This window comes from Hyla sarda, chromosome 5 (assembly GCF_029499605.1).
Source record: "Hyla sarda isolate aHylSar1 chromosome 5, aHylSar1.hap1, whole genome shotgun sequence".
NCBI lineage: Eukaryota > Metazoa > Chordata > Amphibia > Anura > Hylidae > Hyla > Hyla sarda.
Window position 1 is genome coordinate 364311565 of NC_079193.1, and position 13386 is coordinate 364324950.

The 13386-nt window shown below is 43.5% G+C and overlaps 1 long non-coding RNA gene across 5 annotated transcripts in view; it reads left to right on the plus strand.

Annotated features, from left to right (window-relative positions):
- The window catches only part of LOC130274441 (uncharacterized), a 145626-nt gene that overhangs the window by 12505 nt on the left and 119735 nt on the right, over positions 1–13386 (plus strand). For 2 of the 5 annotated variants that reach the window (XR_008844387.1, XR_008844385.1), the window contains 2 exons: positions 3451–3544; positions 9718–9750. This is a non-coding gene — a long non-coding RNA (uncharacterized LOC130274441). Of the gene's footprint in view, positions 1–3443; positions 3545–9713; positions 9751–13386 lie in introns of those variants that run through there. The other 3 variants (XR_008844388.1, XR_008844386.1, XR_008844389.1) reach the window with 3 other exon arrangements.

Genomic DNA, 13386 nt, shown 5'->3' on the forward strand with positions numbered 1-13386 from the left:
GTTATATTCTTGTATATAGGAGCAATATTATAGTAGTTATATTCTTGTATATATGAGCAGTATTATAGTAGTTATATTCTTGTATATAGGAGGCAGTATTATAGTAGTTATATTCTTGTATATAGGGGCAGTATTATAGTAGTTATATTCTTGTATATAGGAGCAGTATTATAGTAGTTATATTCTTGTATATAGGAGCAGTATTATAGTAGTTATATTCTTGTATATAGGAGGCAGTATTATAGTAGATATATTCTTGTATATAGGAGCAGTATTATAGTAGTTATATTCTTGTATATAGGAGCAGTATTATAGTAGTTATATTCTTGTATATAGGAGCAGTATTATAGTAGTTATATTATTGTATATAGGAGCAGTATTATAGTAGTTATTTTCTTGTATATAGGAGCAGTATTATAGTAGTTATATTCTTGTATATAGGAGCAGTATTATAGTAGTTATATTCTTGTATATAGGAGCAGTATTATAGTAGTTATATTCTTGTACATAGGAGCAGTATTATAGTAGTTATATTCTTGTATATAGGGGCAGTATTATAGTAGTTATATTCTTGTATATAGGAGCAGTATTATAGTAGTTATATTCTTGTACATAGGAGGCAGTAGTATAGTAGTTATATTCTTGTATATAGGAGCAGTATTATAGTAGTTATATTCCTGTCCTATTGAAGAGTGAGTTTTTGTGTCGGTGTAGTTATAATAGAAGGGACAGGCTTAGGAAATGATAAACTACACATGTGAGCCCCAATTGCACATTTGTCCCTAAAGTCACATTGTAGTTTAAATGTAAGGATTTGCTTTTTCTGCATCAGTTTCTGTCTATTTTTCTTTTACATCATAATTTTTTCTTAATTTTTGGGATGGCATTTTTAGAGCTTTGGAACCAATTACCGGTTTTATATAGAGTTACAGTTTCAATTCACAATATTATTAATTTACAAGGTTCGTCCCAAATCTAATTCAGAACTGTAACTTGAGGGATGGCCGCACTTAGAACCATTGTTACTTTCCTCCCTGCTGTCATACAAAGTGCATTATTCAGTGAGCCGAGATGTCTCCGCTGTACATTATTGTAATGCCTTTGAATGGCAGATACTGTATATATATATATGCTGTTAAGCATGTATCGTCAAATACCGTATTTTTCGTCCTATAGGACGCACCGGCGTATAAGACGCATCCAATTTATAGGTGCAAAATCTAAAAAAATAAAGATTTTGAACCCAATAGTGGTCTTCAACCTGCGGACCTCCAGATGTTGCAAAACTACAACTCCCAGCGTGCCCGGACAGCCGTTGGCTGTCCGGGCATGCTGGGAGTTGTAGTTTTGCAACATCTGGAGGTCCGCAGATTGAAGACCACTGCATAGGAGGTAATACTCACGTGTCCCCGCCGCTCCGGACCCGTCACCGCTGCCCTGGATGTCGCTCCATCGCTGTCGCCGCGTCCCCGTCACTCTGGAACTTCTCTGCTGCCGGCCGGGTATCCTCGCTCTCCGTCGCCGCCATCACGTCGTTATGCACGCCGACGCACGTACGCGACGACGTGATGACGAGGAAGGAGAGCGCCGGCCATACAAGGGATCCCTGAACGGAGAAGACACCGAGGAGGCAGGTAAGGTCCCTCCCGGTGTCCTGTAAGTACTAACCCGGCTGTTCAATCGGGCTGTTCGGGACCGCTGCAGTGAAATCGTGGCGGTCCCGAACAGCCCGACTGAACAGCCGGGTTAGTGCCACTTTCCCTTCACACGCGGCGGTCAGCTTTGATCGCCGCGTCTGAAGGGTTAATACAGGGCATCACTGCGATCGGTGATGTCCTGTATTAGCCGCGGGTCCCGGCCGTTGATGGCCGCAGGGACCGCCGCGATAGGGGTGTATTCGCCGTATAAGGTGCACTGACTTTTCCCCCCAAGAAAAAGTGCGTCTTATACGGCGAAAAATACGGTAGTGCTTTTACAGCATAACAATTTTTTTTGGTGCCTCTTGATGTACACAAAATTCACATTTCTCCCATAGACTACTGTAAGTGGGCTACTACCTCTCTGCTCTATTCGGACCCCCATTATGCTCTGGTGCCTTGGCTGCCTATTTGGCAGTGGTCTCCAAACTGTGGACCTCCAGATGTTGCAAAACTACAACTCCCAGCATGCTCTGATGCCTTGGCTGCCTATATGGCAGTAGTCTCCAAACTGTGCACCTCCATATGTTGCAAAACTACAACTCCCAACATGCTCTGATGCCTTTGACGCCTATATGGCAGTGGTCTCCAAACTGTGCACCTCCAGATGTTGCAAAACTACAACTCCCAGCATGCTCTGATGCCTTGGCTGCCTATATGGCAGTAGTCTCCAAACTGTGCTCCCCCAGATGTTGCGAAACTACAACTCCCAACATGCTCTGGTGCCTTGGCTGCCTATATGGCAGTAGTCTCCAAACTGTGCACCTCCATATGTTGCAAAACTACAACTCCCAACATGCTCTGATGCCTTTGATGCCTCTATGGCAGTGGTCTCCAAACTGTGCACCTCCAGATGTTGCAAAACTACAACTCCCAGCATGCTCTGATGCCTTGGCTGCCTATATGGCAGTCTTATCCAAACTGTGCTCTTCCAGACGTTGCAAAACTACAACTCCCAGCATGTCCTGATGCCTTGGCTGCCTATATGGCTGTCGTCTCCAGAATGTGCACCTTCAGGTGTTGCACAACTACAACTTTCATCATGCTCTGGTGCCATGGCTGCCTATATGGCAATGGTCTCCAAACTGTGCACCTCCAGATGTGGAAAAACTACAACTCCCAGCATGCTCTGGTGCCTTAGTTGCCTATATGGCAGTGGTCATCAAGCTGTGCCCCTCCAGCTGTTGCAAAACTGCAACTCTCTTCATGCTCTCATACCTTGGCTGCCAAATGACAGCTGTCTGCAAATTGTGGCCCTCCAGATGTTGCAAAACTACAACTCCCATCATGCCCGGACAGCCGTTGGCTGTCCGGGCATGCTGGGAGTTGTAGTTTTGCAGCCTAAACCCTAAACCTATTCTCTGTAATGCTGTAAATTTCTGTTTCCTATGCTCTATAATACCGCCTAATCCTGTCACAGGGCTTCTGATTCCGTATTTTATTTATTTATTTTTTTGCTGCGTTCATTGTTTTGCGCATATAAATAGCTGGTGCTCGAGTTTCGAGTTCCCACATACAGTACAATGTCTTACAGTCTGACCATGGCTGCCAAGTCCAAGCGATGGAGTGCTCCAGCCAACAGCTTGTGCTAAGTATAGCGGAATTCAATGGCGCTCTTCAAAAAAATGTATCTAAAAGCCGTCTCCAGAAGTGGTCACATGGTTCTATTTTGGACCACAAAGGCTCAGTTAAGAGGGGGAATTGTAGAATTTGTTAAATTGCAAAGAAAAACAAACTTTTTTTTAGCTTCCAGAAACGTGTGTGGATTTTGTATCGTTCTATCATGGATGGTTAACACCTTCATTGCTGCAGGGAATTCTCACCAGGATGCAATTGGATATTTACCGGTAAGACTAAGGGCATAGTTATAGTTTACCTAAACTTTAAACAAACTTCTGAAATGTTATAAAGACATTCAAAGCAATTAAACTTCTGTCTCTTTGTTATACCCCTCCCAGCTCTACCTGTATACTGCTGCTATCTCTATAGGATCAGGATATATAGTAGTTATACACCTCCCCTCCAGCTCTATCTGTATACTGCTGCTATGTCTATGGGATCAGGATATATAGTAGTAGTTATACACCTCCCCTCCAGCTCTACCTGTATACTGTTGCTATCGCTATGGGATCCAGATATATAGTAGTTATACACCTCCCCTCCAGCTCTATCTGTATACTGCTGCTATGTCTATGGGATCAGGATATATAGTAGTAGTTATACACCTCCCCTCCAGCTCTACCTGTATACTGTTGCTATCGCTATGGGATCCAGATATATAGTAGTTATACACCTCCCCTCCAGCTCTATCTGTATACTGCTGCTGCTATCTCTATAGGATCAGGATATATATTAGTTATACCCCTCCCCTCCAGCACTATCTGTATACTGCTGCTGTTATCTTTATGGGATCAGGATATATAGTAGTTATACACCGCCCCTCCAGCTCTATCTGTATACTGTTGCTATCTCTATGGGATTAGGATACTGTATATACAGTAGAAGTTATACACCTCCCCTCCAGGTCTATCTTTATACTGCTGCTATTTCTATAGGATCAGGATATATAGCAGTTAAACACCTTCCCTCCAGCTCTATCTGTATACTGTTGCTATCTCTATGGGATCAGGATATATAAAGCAGTTATACACCTCCCCTCCAGCTCTACCTGTATACTGCAGCTGCTATCTCTATGGGATCTAGATATATAGTAGTTATTCACCTCCCCTCCAGCTCTATCTGTATACTGCTGCTGCTATCTCTATAGGATCAGGATATATATTAGTTATACCCCTCGCCTCCAGCACTATCTGTATACTGCTGCTGTTATCTTTATGGGATCAGGATATATAGTAGTTATACACCTCCCCTCCAGCTCTATCTTTATACTGCTGCTATTTCTATAGGATCAGGATATATAGTAGTTATACACCTTCCCTCCAGCTCTATCTGTATACTGCTGCTATCTTTATGGGATCAGGATATATAAAGCAGTTATACACCTCCCCTCCAGCTCTACCTGTATACTGCCGCTGCTATCTCTATGGGATCTAGATATATAGTAGTTATACACCTCCCCTCCAAGCTCTATCTGTATAGTGTTTCTGCTATTTCTATGGGATCAGGATATATAATAGCTGTACACCTCCCCTCCAGCTTTATCTGTATACTGTTGCTCTTTGTAAGGGATCAGTATATACAGTAGTTATACCTCTCCTTTTCATCTTTATCTATATACTGCTGCTGTAATCTCTATGGGATCAGGATATATAGCAGTAATATACCTGCCCTCCAGCTCTATCTGTACACTGCTACCATCTCTATGTGATCAGCATATAGAGCAGTTATACACCTGCCCTCCAGCTCTATCTGTACACTGCTACCATCTCTATGTGATCAGCATATAGAGCAGTTATACACCTGCCCTCCAGCTCTATCTGTACACTGCTACCATCTCTATGTGATCAGCATATAGAGCAGTTATACACCTGCCCTCCAGCTCTATCTGTACACTGCTACCATCTCTATGTGATCAGCATATAGAGCAGTTATACACCTGCCCTCCAGCTCTATCTGTACACTGCTACCATCTCTATGTGATCAGCATATAGAGCAGTTATACAACTGCCCTCCAGCTCTATCTGTATACTGCTACCATCTCTATGTGATCAGCATATAGAGCAGTTATACACCTGCCCTCCAGCTCTATCTGAATACTGCTGCTCTGGAGGAAAATAAATCAACTTGTGCCAGAAAGTTAAAGGGGTACTCCGCACCCCTAGACATCTTATCCCCTATCCAAAGGATAGAGGATAAGACGTCAGATCGCTGGTATCCCGCTGCTAGGGGCCCCCGGGATCTCGGCTGCAGCACCCACCTGTACGGCTTTCACCTCACACTGGCAATGCTGGAGGCTTCGGATCCCGACCACAATGGCGGACGAGCGTGGCGTCACGACTCCGCCCCGTGTGACGTCACGCCCCGCCCCCTCAATGTAAGTCTATGGGAGGGGGCATGACGGACCTCCCATAGACTTGCATTGAGGGGGCGGGGCATGACGTCACGCTCGTCCGCCATTGTGGTCGGGATCCGAAGCCTCCAGCGTTGCCGGTGTTAGGTGAAAGCCATACAGGTGGGTGCTGCAGCCAAGATCCCGGGGGCCCCTAGCATGGGGACCCCGGCGATCTGAAATCTTATCCCCTATCCTTTGGATAGGTGATAAGATGTCTAGGAGTGCGGAATACCCCTTTAAACAGATTTGTAAATTAATTCTATATAAAAATCTTAATCCTTCCAGTACTTATCAGCTGCTGTATGTTCTAGAGAAAGTTGTGTAGTTCTTTCTAGTGTGACCACCGTGCTCTCCTCAGCAGAGAGCACTGTGGTCAGACTGGAAAGAACTACACAACTTCTTCTGGAGCATACAGCAGCTGATAAATAATGGAAGGATTAAGATTTTTATATAGAAGTAATTTACAAATCTGTTTAATTTACCGGGACCAGTCTATTTGAAAATAGTCTTTTTCCTCCGGAGTACCCCTTTAATACCAAATGGTTCACTTATTAAACCTAAGTACAGGTGTAAAAGTATTATCAAGTGCACAGAACTCCCATAAATGACTTAGAACAAGAAGAAGAACGAGATAAAATTGGACACCTTTAAAGGGGTACTCCGGTGGAAAACTTTTTTTTTTTTTTTTAATTAACTGGTGCCAGAAAGTTAAACAGATTTGTAAATTAAAGTAGAAGAGTAGTCAGCTCACCCGGCCACCGCACGGCAATGTAATCCTCCACAGATACGAAGAAAGCAGGCAAATGCCAGCGACCAAGAAACTTCACCTCTATTGGAACCATGCAAAACCATCGACACGGAGAGACTTCAACAAGACAAACATTCAAAATTCCAGGAGTCAGCGCCAAGCGTACGCTTGGCGCTGACTCCTGGAATTTTGAATGTTTGTCTTGTTGAAGTCTCTCCGTGTCGATGGTTTTGCATGGTTCCAATAGAGGTGAAGTTTCTTGGTCGCTGGCATTTGCCTGCTTTCTTCAGATTTGTAAATTACTTCTATTAAAAAAAAATCTTAATCCTTCCAGTACTTATTAGCTGCTGAATACGACAAAAGAAATTCTTTTCTTTTTGGAACACAGAGCTCTCTGCTGACATCATGAGCACAGAGCTCTCTGCTGACATCTCTGTCCATTTTGAAGGGGTACTCCGGAGGGAAACTTTTTTTTTTTTTTTTTTTTTTTAATGAACTGGTGCCAGAAACTTAAACAGATTTGTAAATTACTTCCATTTAAAAATCTTTATCCTTCAAGTACTTATTAGCAGCTGTATGCTAAAGCGGAAATTCTTTGCTTTTTGAACTTCTTTTTTGTCTTGTCCACAGTGCTCTCTGCTGACACCTCTGTCCATGTCAGGAACTGTCCAGAGCAGCATAGGTTTGCTATGGGGGATTTTCTCCTGCTCTGGACAGTTCCTGATACGGGCATCAGGTGGACAACACAAAAAAGAAATTCAAAAAGCAAAGAATTTCCTCTTTAACATACAGCTGCTAAAACGTACTGGAAGGATAAAGATTTTTTTTATAGAAGTAATTTACAAACCTGTTTAACTTTCTGGCACCAGTTGATTTAAAAAAATATAAAAAAATAAAAATTTCCATCGCAGTACCCCTTTAAGAACTGTCCAGTGTAGGAGAAAATCCCCATAGCAAACATATGCTGTTCTGGACAGTTCCTAAAATGGACAGAGATGTCAGCAGAGAGCACTGTGGTCGTGATGTCAGCAGAGAGCACTGTGTTCCTAAAAGAAAAGAATTTCCTCTGTAGTATTCAGCAGCTAATAAGTACTGGAAGGATTAAGATTTTTTAATAGAAGTAATTTACAAATCTGTTTAACTTTCTGGCACCAGTTGACTTAAAAAATACCAAAAATAAAAAGTTTTCCACCGGAGTACCCCTTAAATCTTTCCTTACACTTTGCCTTTTGAAAATTGCTTTGTGGAACATGAGCGGAGTTCTTTTTCTCTCTTCTTCTTCCATAGATTGGTGTATTTCATTACATTCTCAAACATTAGTAATGCCTACCTCTTATTATTAGACGGTTACACAGTCAGAGTGGGAGGTTAGATACAATACATTTGCAGAATAGCTTTGCATAATTCAGCACATAAATATGAATTAATGTCTCCGGAAGCCGAGATAATTAACTTGCGTGAGCCCGGAGAAGGGAGCAGTGGTTAAAGTGTAACTCCGCCGCTTTCAATACCATCAATGGTCTTTAGATTTGATTACGTTATTGGAAAACTTTTATTGATGGCAGTAACTAGTGTTTCCCAACCAGGGTGCCTCCAGCTGTTGCAAAACTACAATTCCCAGCATGCCCGGACAGCCAAAGGCTGTCCGGGCATGCCGGGAGTTGTAGTTTTGCAACAGCTGGAGGCACCCTGGTTGGGAAACACTTGTATAGACCAACACTGACGCGGAGCTCCCATTCACCCTGATCCGTGACTCATTCACCCTGTTTTATTCCAGCACAGCTGCCTCTATGCGTTTATTACTGTAACCGGGTCATGTGATCACCAGTCTGATCCGCAGAAAATCCCAGTGTTTTAATGTGTCAGAGGAAGGGGTCAGTCCTGAGACAGCTGACTTCCTGCGAAAAACAGGAAGACATCATCACCTATCAGGTCCCTCTTGCCAGCTATCAGACCCCTTCCCTCCAGCTCTACCTGTATACTGCCGCTATCTCTATGGGATTAGGATATATAGTACAGTAGTTATACACCTCACCTCCAGCTCTATCTGTATACTGCTGTTATCTCTATGGGATCAGGATAAATAGTAGTTATACACCTCCCCTCCTGCTCTGTCTGTATACTGCTGCTGCTATCTTGATGGGATCAGGATATATAGTAGTTATACACCTCCCCTCCTGCTCTATCTGTATACTGCTGCTGCTATAGCTATGGGATCAGGATATATATTAGTTATACACCTCCCCTCCAGCTCTATGCATATACTGCTGCTGCTATCTCTATGGGATCAGGATATATATCAGTTTTTTTAACTTTCCCACCCAGCTCTATCTGTATACTGCTGCTCTCTCTATGCGATTAAGATATATAGTGGTTATACACCTCCCTCTAGCTCTGTCTGTATACTACTGCTATATCTATGGGATCAGGATATATGGTTGTTATACACCTCCCCTCCAGCTCTATCTGTATACTGCTGCAGCTATATCTATGGGATCAGGATATATAGTAGTTATACACCTCCCCTCCAGCTCTATCTGTATACTGCTGCAGCTATATCTATGGGATCAGGATATATAGTAGTAATACACCTCCCCTCCAGCTCTATGCATATACTGCTGCTGCTATCTCTATGGGATCAGGATATATAGCAGTTTTTTTTTACTTTCCCTCCCAACTCTATCTGTATACTGCTGCTCTCTCTATGCGATTAAGATATATAGTAGTTATAAACCTCCCTCTAGCTCTATTTGTATACTACTGCTATCTCTATGGGATCAGGATATATGGTAGTTGTACACCTCTCTCTAGCTCTGTCTGTATACTGCTGCAGCTATCTCTATGGGATCAGGATATATGGTAGTTATACACCTCCCCTCCAGTTCTATCTGTATACTACTGCTATCTCTATGGGATCTGGATATATATAGTATTTATACACCTCCCCTCCAGCTCTATCTGTATACTACTGCTGCCATCTCTATGGGATCAGGATACATTGTAGTTATACACCTCTCCATCAGCTCTATCTGTATACTGCTGCTATCTCTATGGGATCAGGATATATAGTAGTTATACACCTCTCCATCAGCTCTATCTGTATACTGCTGCTATCTCTATGCAATGTGCATGTCACCTACTGAGCAGTGTGCTGGATGACACATATGCTCAGTCACTTTTCTCACAGCCGGGTCTCTGCATATAATCCTCCGTTTACTGCAAGGCAGCCAATAAAAATAGCTTTCTGCTTGTCAAGGTAGGTGCAGAATCTCCACAGTCTGTAGAAGTATAACCTATAGGAGAAGTGAGAAAGGACTATGAAGTTAGCTGCCAGAGGAAGAAGTAGTCTGATTTGGTCCAGAGCTTACCCAAGCAGCACCAAAAGGGGCACATGAAGAAAAAAATGCAAATGAAAACATATTTTTACCATGATAAAAACACTATAAATTACTTAATTTCAGGACTTTTGGTGTGGAAATGATTCATGAGATAACCCTTGTAATGGTTTACTAGGAGCAGTCATACACCTGTGATAATCCCACCAATCAGCAGGACCCCTTTAATGCAGTACCAGGTGAAGCCACTTGGTGGAATAAGCACCCCTGCCAATTAGATCTTCTTAAAGGGGCACTCCGGTGGGAAAAAAAAATTTAAATCAACTGGTGCCAGAAATCTAAACAGATTTGTAATTTACTTCTATTAAAAAATATTAACCCTTCCAGTACTTATCAGCAGCTGTATGCTCCAGAGGAAGTTGTCTTTCCAGTCTGACCACAGTGCTCTCTGCTGACACCTCTGCTCATGTCAGGAACTGTCCAGACCAGGAGAGATTTGCTATGGGGCTTTGCTCCTGCTCTGGACAGTTCCTGACATGGACAGAGGTGTCAGCAGAGAGCACTGTGGTCAGACTGGAAAGAACTACACAACTTCCTCTGGAGGACACAGGAGCTGATAAGTACAGGAAGGATTAAGATTTTTTAATAGAAGTAATTTACAAATCTGTTTAACTTTCTGGCACCAGTTGATTAAAAAAAAAAAAGTTTTCCACTGGAGTACCCCTTTAAGAAGATCTAATTGGCAGGAGTGATTATTCCACCAAGTGGCTTCACCTGGTACTGCATTAAAGGGGTCCTGCTGATTGGTGGGATTATCACAGGTGTATGACTGCTCCTAGTAAACCATTACAAGGGTTATTTCATGAATCATTTTCACACCAAAAGTCCTGAAATTAAGTAATTTATAGTGTTTTTATCATGGTAAAAATATTTTTTCATTTGCATTTTTTTCTTCATGTGCCCCTTTTGGTGCTGCTTGGGTAAGCTCTGGACCAAACCAGTCTACTTCTTCCTCTGGCAGCTAACTTCATAGTCCTTTCTCACTTCTCCTGTAGGAGTCATCTCAGTTATACTTCTACAGACTGTGGAGATTCTGCACCTACCCCTTTAAGTCCCCCATCAATCACACATTACAGACCTATACTCAGGATGGAAAGCCCATTGAAGCTTCCAGCTTTTAGTCTGAAATTCTTGGCTCGGAGTCTTCTCCCAGCACCCGCTCCTTCCCATCAGTACAGGCTGTGTGACATAGCATGACAGAAAGGTAATAGATCCGGAACATCTGCCAAATCTGCCTACAACACGGAGAATACAACCGCTAAATGGTGTTGTACAATATTTCCATCCCTCTGTTTAAGTTAAAAAGAGAAAAAAGACGTTCGCTTCTTAGTCATGACTGCCGGCGGAGATCTATAGAAATCGCTCCAAGAAATGAACGTGGGAATTTAACTCTTTGTTTCTGCACTGTGGTTTCTGTATATAAAGCACAGTCGTTGTATTATAAAAGATTTTACAATTCTCTAATACTGTATATACTCGAGTATAAGCCGACCCGAATATAAGCCAAGGCCCCTAATTTTACCCCAAAAACCCAGGAAAAGTTATTGACTCAACTATAAGCCTAGGGTGGGAAATACATCATCCCCCCATGTCATCATCCAGACCCCCGTCATCATCCAGACCCCGTCATCATCCAGACCTCCGTCATCATCTCCCCCTTCATCATCCAGACCCCCGTCATCATCCAGACCCCCGTCATCATCCCCCCTTCATCATCCAGACCCCGTCATCATCCAGACCCCCGTCATCATCCCCCCCTTCATCATCCAGACCCCCGTCATCATCCAGACCCCCGTCATCATCCAGACCCCCGTCATCATCCCCCCCTTCATCATCCAGACCCCCATCATTATCCCCCCTTCATCATCCAGACCCCCGTCATCATCCCCCCCTTCATCATCCAGACCCCCGTCATCATCCAGACCCCGTCATCATCCAGACCCCCGTCATCATCCCCCCCTTCATCATCCAGACCCCCTTCATCATCCAGACCCCCGTCATCATCCAGACCCCCGTCATCATCCAGACCCCGTCATCATCCAGACCCCCATCATTATCCCCCCCTTCATCATCCAGACCCCCATCATCATCCCCCCCGTCATCATCCAGACCCCGTCATCATCCTCCCCCCTTCATCATCACCGCCTGTCAATCCCATCATCAGTGGTCTTCAACCTGCGGACCTCCAGATGTTGCAAAACTACAACTCCCAGCATGCCCGGACAACCAACGGCTGTCCGGGCATGCTGGGAGTTGTAGTTTTGAAACCTCTGGAGGACAGCAGGTTGAAGACCACCGATGAAGGGATTGACAGGCGGAGAGTTCACTCGAGTATAAGCCGAGGGGGGCGCTTTCAGCACGAAAAATCATGCTGAAAAACTCGGCTTATACTCGAGTATATACGGTATACTTTGTATTTTAATTCCTTACCAGTCACCGTCACCACGGACGGCACAGGCTGAACCAAAGCGCGTCGTTTGGTCCTATCCTAACTCTATGGAAGTGTTTCCCAACCGACGTGCCTCCAGCTGTTGCAAAACTACCTCTGGCTGTCCATGTTGGGAGTTGTAGGTTTGCAACAGCTGGAGGCACCTGGTTTGGAAACACTGACATGGGGACAAATTACCTCTGTACTTGTGATTAGTGGGGGTCCCAGCAGTCAGACCCCCACCAATTAGCCAGTTATCCTCTATCCCAGTGGTCTTCAACCTGCGGACCTCCAGATATTGCAAAACTACAACTCCCAGCATGCCCGGACAGCCGATGGCTGTCCGAGCATGCTGGGAGTTGTAGTTTTGCAACATCTGGAGGTCCGCAGGTTGAAGACCACTGCTCTATCCTGTCGATACATTTTAGCCCTTTGAATAATCCCTTAGTGAATTCTATAGGGCTTGTCAAGCAATAATGTTGTTAAAGGGGTAGTCCAGTGTTTCCAGTGTTTTGCAACTGGTGTGCCTCCAGCTGTGGAAAATATACAACTCCCAGCAAGCCGGACAGACTAATTTATGCCTTTAATGCATCATCATTTTCGGGAGGCCCATGGAGGAGATACAAGAAGCATTAGAGTTCCAGGTAGTGAAAAAATATTTTACAATCAGAGGTAATATTCATGCTTAAAGGGGTACTCCGGTGGAAAACATTTATTTTTTTAAATCAACTGATACCAGAAAGTTAAACAGATCTGTAAATTACTTCCAGTACTTATCAGCTGCTGTATGCCCATCAGGAAGTTGTGTAGCTGTTTTCTATCTGACCACAGTGATCTCTGCTGTCACACCATGTCCATGTCAACTTTCCAGCGCGGGAGAAAATCCCCATAGCAAACCTCTCCTGCTCTGGACAGTTCTTGATATGGACAGAGGTGTCAGCAGAGAGCACTGTGGTCAGACTGGAAAGAAATAAAAATAAAAAATAAAAAAAAAGAACTTCCTCTGGGGCATACAGCAGCTGATAAGTACTGGAAGGATTAAGATTTTTAAAAATAATTTATTTACAAATCTGTTTAACTTTCTGGCACCAGTTGTTATAAAAAAT